Genomic DNA, 8,809 nt, shown 5'->3' with positions numbered 1-8,809 from the left:
GGGGGGTTGCCAAAAAACTATGCGGACTTGAAGAAACAACCATAGGCAGGGACCGGGGGTTGAAGGGGGTCATTCAGGAAATAATGAGGTGAAGCGCAGCAGTCAAGGAGAAGCTGTCAATCACCGAGGGGGTGCTGATTGTGAGTCTAAGTGCCTCTCGACTAAACAACTAGTCAACCTTGTACGCAAGAAACGAGGACTCCATTTGCCAGAGACACCCTTCACTTTTTTCCTCTCCATTAAGAACCACGCCGAGCCTAATCCAACATCTGTCCGACACGTCACTTCATTTGGCATTAGAACCTCCGCGTCCCTCCCGCCGGCAACCTTCTCCACCTCCTTCCGACCCCCCTCCTCCCCCTCCTCTCACGCCGCCTTCGGTTGCCGTCGCGGCAGCTGAACGATTTCCTCTCACCGGGAGGCCCCCGACGAGTCGCTGTGGCAGTGTCAAACGAGGCTCCTATTTAAGCTCATTAAATGTTTCCAAGAGAATAGGAAATCAATGGTGCATACCGGTGCGCGAGAACTTTTCTCTTGATTCAATTCCCCCCCCCCCATCTCCCCCATATCTCTTTGCACATCTTTCGCCGGCTTCTACTCTACGGATGAAGGGGGAGGGGGGTAGGATGAAGTCCGCCTGTGAATTTGACCGCTTCAGAGGTAGTTTCAGAGGCGGAAATGAAAAATGTAGGTTGAGCAACAGTAGACTCGCTGTCCACGCTCATTCGTGTCGAAAGCAGTTGTCCGGCTGGCTTCATTGAGCTTCGAATTATCACAGTGAGCCAAGCTGTAGTGACTGTGCGAACGCACGCTCTCAGACGTCGTCTCGCTTTGGTGACTTTTGACTTGAAGGAGCGGCTGAATAAATCACGGCAGTTTGTAGCTTGAGTTCCTTGACATTGTCAGGTGACTTTGCCTCTTCCGGGCCCTGGCACGCGTGTTCCAGCATTTGTGCTCATTTTTATAGGGCTGTGTGAACAAGCTTGTTTAGACTTGAAGCTGTCACATAAACAAAAGCCGCGATTGTGTCAACGGTTGCCTTGAGAAACCGTTTTCGAGGTTGTCAGCGGCTTTCGCAGACCATTTCAGCGCCGCCGAGCTTTGAACGCACGCCGACCTTCACTGTGTCGTTTTAGCTGTACTTTGACATCGGGCCTAAACAAAATTCTTCGGTGGGAATTTTCCCACACGAGGATGGTTTGGATTTTCTCATGTTTTCCTCTGCCGCTTTGCTTCATCCAGGATGTGTGGATGGCTTTTTGTTTTATTAAGGCTCCGTGTGTGTGTGCGTGTGTGTGTGTGTGTGTGTGCGTGGCAGGGCAGCGTGCCATTTGAGACGGTGCCTCGGGGCTCAGCACACCTTCTATGGAGCTGTTGTAATTGCTCCATCGGGGCCTTGTCTCTGGCTCGAAGTCTGTCGCCATCACTCGCCTCTCACTCTCTTTCTCTCTGTCGCTCTTTGGCCTCCCTGTCCCCCCCCCCCCCAAAAAAAAACCCCTGACATCCCACTACCCCATCTCATTGTAGATGATCCCCACCTGCCCAATGTGCAGCGTCCCCTTCTGCGCTCCCAGACTTGGCTAGCATGCTATCTGCTTTCTTTTGAGCCAATTGAACGGTCACGTGCAAAAAAAAAAAAAAGTGCCATCCAGGTTCTCGGCGGACAAGAACTCATGTCCAGGGGGTGGGGCTTACTCTGAAGCATTATGGATGTAGAAAGTTGCAGCTTCTCAGCAAGTAGAACTTTTCTGTCGGTCCGAGAAACCCGTGATAAATGGCTGGAAGCCGTACATCTCCGCTGATCAATACGCCCTCTTGCTCCGAGAAGAGCATATGACCCCAACGCCCTCCCCGCCGTCTTATAATCTTCCACTTTATTTGTGAACTTTCCCTTCCAATTCATGGCATCAATGGGCCCATTGATCTTTCATCCTCGGCTTGTTTTGAATAAAAGGCCAGCCAGTGCCTGTCCGGCCATCCGCGACAACAGCAATTGCCGCGGCGATGACAAAGCCGACGCAAACATTGCATTTAGCCTGATCGAAGTGCTATAATCAAAAGATGAGGCGTTTGAGGTTTCCATCCATCGGCCGGCGCAAAAAGAGATGACCGTGACGACCGCTGAGCATGATCACTGGGAGGAATGCATTCGTTGTGTGGCTCTTTTTGTTCGTATGTTGATATGAAGGTCAAAGTCATCCATGATTTGTTGTTGCGGTGGTCATGCTTGTGACATGTTGATGGTTGATGTCATCTGAACAAGAGCACGGTGGATCCTGGATGCCAAGTGTCATGATTGGTGTTTTGGGCTCTGCTGTATTTTCCATCCATCCTATCCTTTTTCTGATCCGCTTTATCCTCACAAGGGTCGCAGGGCATGCTGGAGCCTATCCCAGTTTTCTTTGGGCAGTAGGCGGGGGAATCGCTGAACTGGTTGCCAGCCAATCGCAGGGCACACACAGACAAACAACCATCCGCGCTCACACTCACACCTAGCGACAATTTGGAGTGTTCAATCAGCCTGCCATGAATGTTTTTGGAATGTGGGAGGAAATCGGACTACCCGGAGAAAAGCCACGTAGGCACAGGGAGAACATGCGCACTCCACACAGGGAGGCCGGAGCTGGAATCGAACCCGGTACCTCTGCACTGTGAGGCCCCTGCTGTATTTTATTTTGTTTGCTTCATACCTGCAGGAAAAGACTCCTTCCGGGCCATTTCAGCCAATTTTGTAATTTATGCAAACCATGATCATCACAGAGGACAAGTTGTGCATGTAAATCACAATTCAATAAGTGCATTTGACACCTAATTGCATTTTTTTTCAAACTTGTATGAAAATGTTTATTCTAAATGTATTTTTTTTTTTTTTAATTCTGCTGCAATCTGACTGTCCGCAAAACATGTTTGGACTGCTCTGTGCTCCCCAACGATGCTTGGCAGGCACCATGTATGTGTGTATCGCCGAAAGACCAAAATCCACTGGGGAAAAAAAACATTTTTTTTTTCCAAAATAGCCTTGTTTATTTGGACGCGTCCGCAGTTCACTGTTGCGAACGCACGCACGCTTTTGCTCCCCAGACCGCAAAGATTTGTACTCCCCAGTGCATCGTGTCATAAGAAGCATGTCATAAATCCGACATGTTGTTTTTTGGATTGGTACTTCTTCCCTCGACGAGTTTTTTTTTTTTTTTTTTTTTTTGACGTGGAGAGCCAAGTGAAACATTCCCGCTGCTACTTGTGCAGCTCTGCGGGCGCTTCTGAGCTATCCGTTATCACCTCTGCTCCCACGCCTTTGATCTCCCCCTCTGATGGCTTGTTGTCTCTGTCACACACACACACACACACACACACACAAAAAAAGCACATTCTCAGCCTGGTAATTGCGTGTCTGAGAGTCACACCTGTATTGGGGGTTGGGGGTACTTGTACTTCGGGGTTGTACGGTGACCCCTGCACTCAATCGCGCCGAAGCCCTCCTCGCCATCAGCGCTGGGTGTAAGCCCACCGGGAGTACCGGTGTGAACAAGTTGATTGGGTTTATCTGTAACCTTGAGCTTCACCCCCTCCTGTGTGTGCGTCGTATATGTGAGTGTGTCTCACATACCGCTACCGTGTTTCCTCATCCTCTCCTCCCTTTCTCCTTGCAGAAACCCTTAATGAAGCCGGGGGTCAGCGGCAGCGTCCAACTAATTGGACCGAGTTTGCCCGGAGCTCTGGCTGCCGGTGATTGAAGTGTCAAGTAGGGTTGGCCCAACGTCGGCCTCTTCCGAGTGAGTAGCACCCACAGCGCGTTTTATTTTCACTTACACAGCCCGTGTGTTGTCCTCATAGTGTCCTTCCTTTGCGTCCGTGTGATGTCTCACAACCGGAGATTCTTGCAAAGTGTTCCCATTGCTTCCAGCGTTGGTGTCCCTCCATGAGTGGATGTTTCGAGTATCACGGCTAATAAAAGGGAAACAAGCACAACGGCCGCGTTTCCTCATTTTAACATACAGTATTGTAGAAAAATCACATGGTACATTCATAACAAAACAATTCACAAAAATCATACACGGTTCCAGACCCACCTGTGCTCGTTAAAAATCTACGATATAGAGAGACCGTATTTAGCGTATTTAATTTTTTTTTTTTAAATGTTCATTCATTTTACAATCTGCTGTTTGGGAACTCAAACAAGACACCATTTTTTTTCAAGCTCATTGACAACAGTGGCTCTCCTTTCCTAGATGTGAGGGCATCACACCAAGAAAATACCCTGGAATAAAAACAATAATTCCACCATAGGCTACAGAAGGGATTTCTGTGATGGACAAGTACCGTATTTTCCGCACTATAAGGAAGGCGCTTCGGAGTATACAGAACATTTAAAATACTACATTCAAGAAATCAGAATATTGATCCATATGTAAGGTGCATCGCATTATAAGGCGCGCTGTCGGCTGTTGAGAAAATGAAACGTTTTTAGGTGCGCCTTATAGTGTGGAAAATACGGTACATATGTCGCACCCAAAAATTGAGCAATGTTGCGAGGCGGCGGAAATGCAAGGCAAGGCAGCTTTACTTATAAAGCGAATTTCATACGCAAGGTACTACTCAATAATACAAGAAAAAAAAACAATACGACTGTGCTTCGCATATTTAAAAATGCATGTACAAACGGACAAATCACAGACATTTCAAAGCTAAGAAATAAAAAGTCACTTGCTAAAATGACGAAAAAAAGAACATGCAGTGCAGTAGGAGAATGGCCAAGTAGCGTGGCAAACACTGTACAGTGTACTAAAAGAATGATGATCTCGTCCCGGTGTACTCATACATTTATTTACCAAGTGTGTGCATGCCATGACTTAGGCTCTCCGATGGTATGCCCAGTAAAGAACGTTGAATTATTCTGCGTGTCAATATATGTCACTTGCATTGACAGATACAGTATATTATTTGTAGGAGGTAAATCATCATTTTCAGACCAATTAAGTGAAATTTGTTAATTTCCCCAGGCAAGTCTGATTATCATGTCACGTTAATGTACTGCGGCACAGTGGATGGGGGATCACTGCATTATAGAGACGTTTATGCGACGGTGTTATTATTTTTTTTTCCTGAAAAAATGTCAACTGCAATTAATGACTAATCGTCAATTAAGCTGACTTTGTCATTGCTCCGCGTACACATATTTGGGTCTCTGGAGTGCTCGCCCACCCAGCCATCAAGTGTGAAATGACACACACACAAGCAACATTTTGTTTCGCAGCATATGTCAGAAAATGTCTGTGAGTAAGCCGTTCAGATTTGGGACCTGGTGTAAAGTCTCGTTCTTCAAATCCACCCATGACCAACCCCCGCCAACTTATCGAAATCCACTTGCATCACAATTTGTCTGAATGTCCATATTTTTTTTTAGATTATGTCAGGTACATTACCACGGGGCAGTTATCGCAGTGTGTTGTGAAATAGGATATGTTATTCTCGAACCATAATCGTGAATTAAAGATGGCTTCAATATTTAGTTTAATGTATTTATGGCATCAACCTTGTAATGGCGTCGCAGCCTGAAGTATCTGACTTGTCAGTCTGCCACTGTTGCGTCCATCTGTGGCGATGGATGAATTAGCCTTTACCGATTCCGTTTTCACTGGTAGCGAGGGTATTAAATCAAATGAATCAGACCTCCAAAGTAAAACTTTTGAATCAGCACTCTGTATTGCAAACAGACCAGTAACATTTTTAATCTATTGGATTCGATAGTTAAGGATGCTCAAAATTTAAATAGTGCAAGCTTCTTCTCCTACAAATCTCTTCCCTAGCATTTATGTTTCTCTTGGTGAAACGTTGCCAATTTCCATCTTTTGAAATGAATAAAGGTTACCTTATGCTATATATAATACAGATTAGATGATTATACTTTTCACCTCAGGCCTGTCACCTCGGCTGAAATATGTGGTGATGTGCTACTCCTGCCTTATGTAGCTGTGTAGCGTTATGTTAATTTTATACAATTTCCCTGTGATTTTGCCGTTCAAAGTTGGTGACTTTCCACTCTAACGTGGTTTCAGCCGGCTCTTTGTGACTAAGCGTACAGTATCGCCCAATCACCTATTTTGGTGTTTCACGTCTGCATGTCTGTCACGAAAGCTTCGCAATTAGCTTGGCTTCTCCCGTCTTTCTCCTCCGTCCTCGTTTCAAAATAACGATACTAATCAGAAGTGTAATTCATGGGCTGCCACAAGGGCGGCGATTATTGACGTGTGATGTGTTGACACTTGGGCGCGAAGCGAAATTGCGGCTCCGCATCATTTTTAGCCATGTTAGCGAGCTAATCGTAGCTTGCAGGGATCCGGGGCAGTGCAAAATAGCGTCCGCCTAGCATTCCGAATGGATTCATGTTTAGTTTTACGTGTGTACTTCAACTGGGATGTTGGTGCGTCCATTCAGGTGGTGATTGTGGCATCTTGACTCTCGATGTAAAAGAAAGGACACATTAGTGGCAATAATCCAACTTTGCTTTTGTTCCGGGTAAAAAGCTAGCGTTATGGCTCCATCCCTCATCCAAATGCGCGTTCATATGCGTGGAGAGCATAAATGAGCCTTCCAGGACACAGGTGGAGGTCCGCGCGCCGCACGTTGTCCCTGTTTCACCTAATTTGACATGGCCCACTCGCTCCACGCGAGCCCGCAGAGGGATTGAGGCAATTAACCACGATCGCCCATCCATCACTCGGCAGGACACACACACACACATCCGCACAAAATACAAACAAAACACATCATCTTCGCCAGTTCTTATTTCACATCTCCCAACAGTCCTAGTCATGGTCTCGCTACATCACACTTTTGTGGTGTGTGGGGTGCCTCTAATTAGTCTTTCACCTCCTCCCCACCCTCACCACTGCCACCACCTTTCTTTTCCACGCATTAAGGCAGTTGTGGCTCCTCTTGTTTCCAATTTCCTATCTCGTCTTCCGTGGACCACACAGTAGCAATGACAGAGATGGTTTTAGTTGTTTTTTTTTTTTTTTTAAATTGTGCTCACAAGTGGAACGTTCCCCAGGAGTACTCGGACAACACTGTAATGAGATGAAAGATGTACATTTAGCGAGGCTATCGTCATATGGACAATATTCATTAGTTAAAGTTGAATGTTTTTGATCAACTATTTTTTTCCCTGTGCCTTAAAGCTTGCCGGTAGAACGCAGTCGAGAAATGAACAGTCGGCGCTTTGTCTTTGTGTTTGAGGGTGCGATAGTCCAATTAGAGCCCGAGCACGATAACTTCAACAAAATGACGTCAAAAGTTTGTTGATTCGCCGCCCAGCACGTCGTGCGCTTGTTCATTAAGGAGTGCAAGTCATTAGGGTTCGCGCTGGTGCTCGTTAAAGGAAGATCCCCGGCAATTAACTGCGGCTAAAATCCTTCCAGACGAACGGCCGTGCAAGCGCCCCTCTGTCCATATTTCACTCCAACGAGATGACAAGCCACCGTTGATGAGCGCAATATAAAGGTGAGGAAATTAAATTGTGACCTGTAATTGCGTAGGTTATATTGCTCATCTTCAAGATTAAATGGCGAGCGTGTTTGATTAATAACTTGAGGACGGCGGCGGGAAGTCGCCAATATTCCACTCGGAGCACAGAAGGATGGCTGATGACCACTCAAATCTACTCCATAACCTGAATAGGCTTCTTCTTGAGTCGCTCCTTTGTTGCCCGGGCAGTCCAAAATTTGACGGTATGCAAATCCCCTTCGTTGGCCCCTCGGTTGGGTGAAGTCGCCATTTTTGTGAACAGAAGTCAAATACAAATAAGTGAAGCTCTATTCGCTGTTTGCAAAACAAATTAAAACGGATGATAAACGCAGGAGAAATAGCCTTTGATTTTTTTTTTTTCTTTTGCCAATTTACTTCAGACGTAAGCTTTTTCAGTTGATGTGAAATCTTTTTGCTGGTTTTAAGCAGCCCACGGTAGCTCCTTATAACATCAGAAGGGCAGTAAAAACAGACGGTCATTACGTAGGAGACAAAAAAAAACATTACAGCTCCTCAGCGGTGATATTCAGTCACTCTTTGCAGACGATAGAGTATTGTTACGTTATCTGCCTATGTGTTGTGCCACCGTTTGTGTTCTAACGTCTGTTGCTTGAAGGGTTATAACACCGCAGCGAAGAGATTGTTATTGAACCCCGTCCATCCATGGCGTTTCGCGTTATGTGTTGGCATTAGCGTTAAGCTAGCAGCCTTAAGCTAGCAGACTAAAAGCTACTATGTGGTTGTTTGAAATAGATATGTCATTATCTTTGTTGAAATATTAATTTGACGGTAAACTTCAAGTGGGAGTGGCATATATATATATATATATATATATAGTACAGCTCGCATAAGTGTAAATGCATTTGTATACTTGAGTACGTCTACATGTTGACTTTATTCCTTTTCTTTTCAGAGTGAGATATACTCAATGAATGATCATTAAAACTCACAAAGAACAAGGGGTAGGGCTAGATAAGTTTGTTACTTCTTCCTACTTCCTTTGAACATGTAAATTGTGCTGAATGATGACTATTTGTTTTTTTCTTCAGCTTTTAAAAAAAAATACCTCCCTTTACTTCCTGACAAAATGTCTATTATCTGTTTATATGTTCAACAAACAAACAATGATCGCTGTTAAAATCTACACGTGATAACTGTGAAACTGGGTGCTATATCTAGTAGTTCCCAGCACAGCAGATAAAGTTCCCCCGTGTCATGCTACTGAAATTAGCAACTGAATGACATCTTTTTTTTTTTTTTTCTGATCCTCCCTAGGGGCGTGCGG

General features: G+C 45.4%; 1 protein-coding gene across 2 annotated transcripts in view; it reads left to right on the top strand.

Annotated features, from left to right (window-relative positions):
• Positions 1 to 8,809, top strand: part of plxnb2b (plexin b2b) — a 194,578-nt gene that overhangs the window by 43,411 nt on the left and 142,358 nt on the right. Inside the window, exon 2 of one of the 2 annotated variants that reach the window (XM_019893345.1) lies at positions 3,651 to 3,773. The exons of the other annotated variant lie outside the window; for it this stretch is intronic. The gene's annotated coding sequence lies outside the window, so the exon portion shown is untranslated. The remainder of the gene's footprint in view (positions 1 to 3,650; positions 3,774 to 8,809) is intronic. 2 annotated transcript variants of the gene reach the window in all.

This window comes from Hippocampus comes, unplaced genomic scaffold, assembly GCF_001891065.2.
Source record: "Hippocampus comes isolate QL1 unplaced genomic scaffold, H_comes_QL1_v1.1 scaffold62, whole genome shotgun sequence".
NCBI lineage: Eukaryota > Metazoa > Chordata > Actinopteri > Syngnathiformes > Syngnathidae > Hippocampus > Hippocampus comes.
This window is presented reverse-complemented; position numbering and strand designations above follow the sequence as displayed.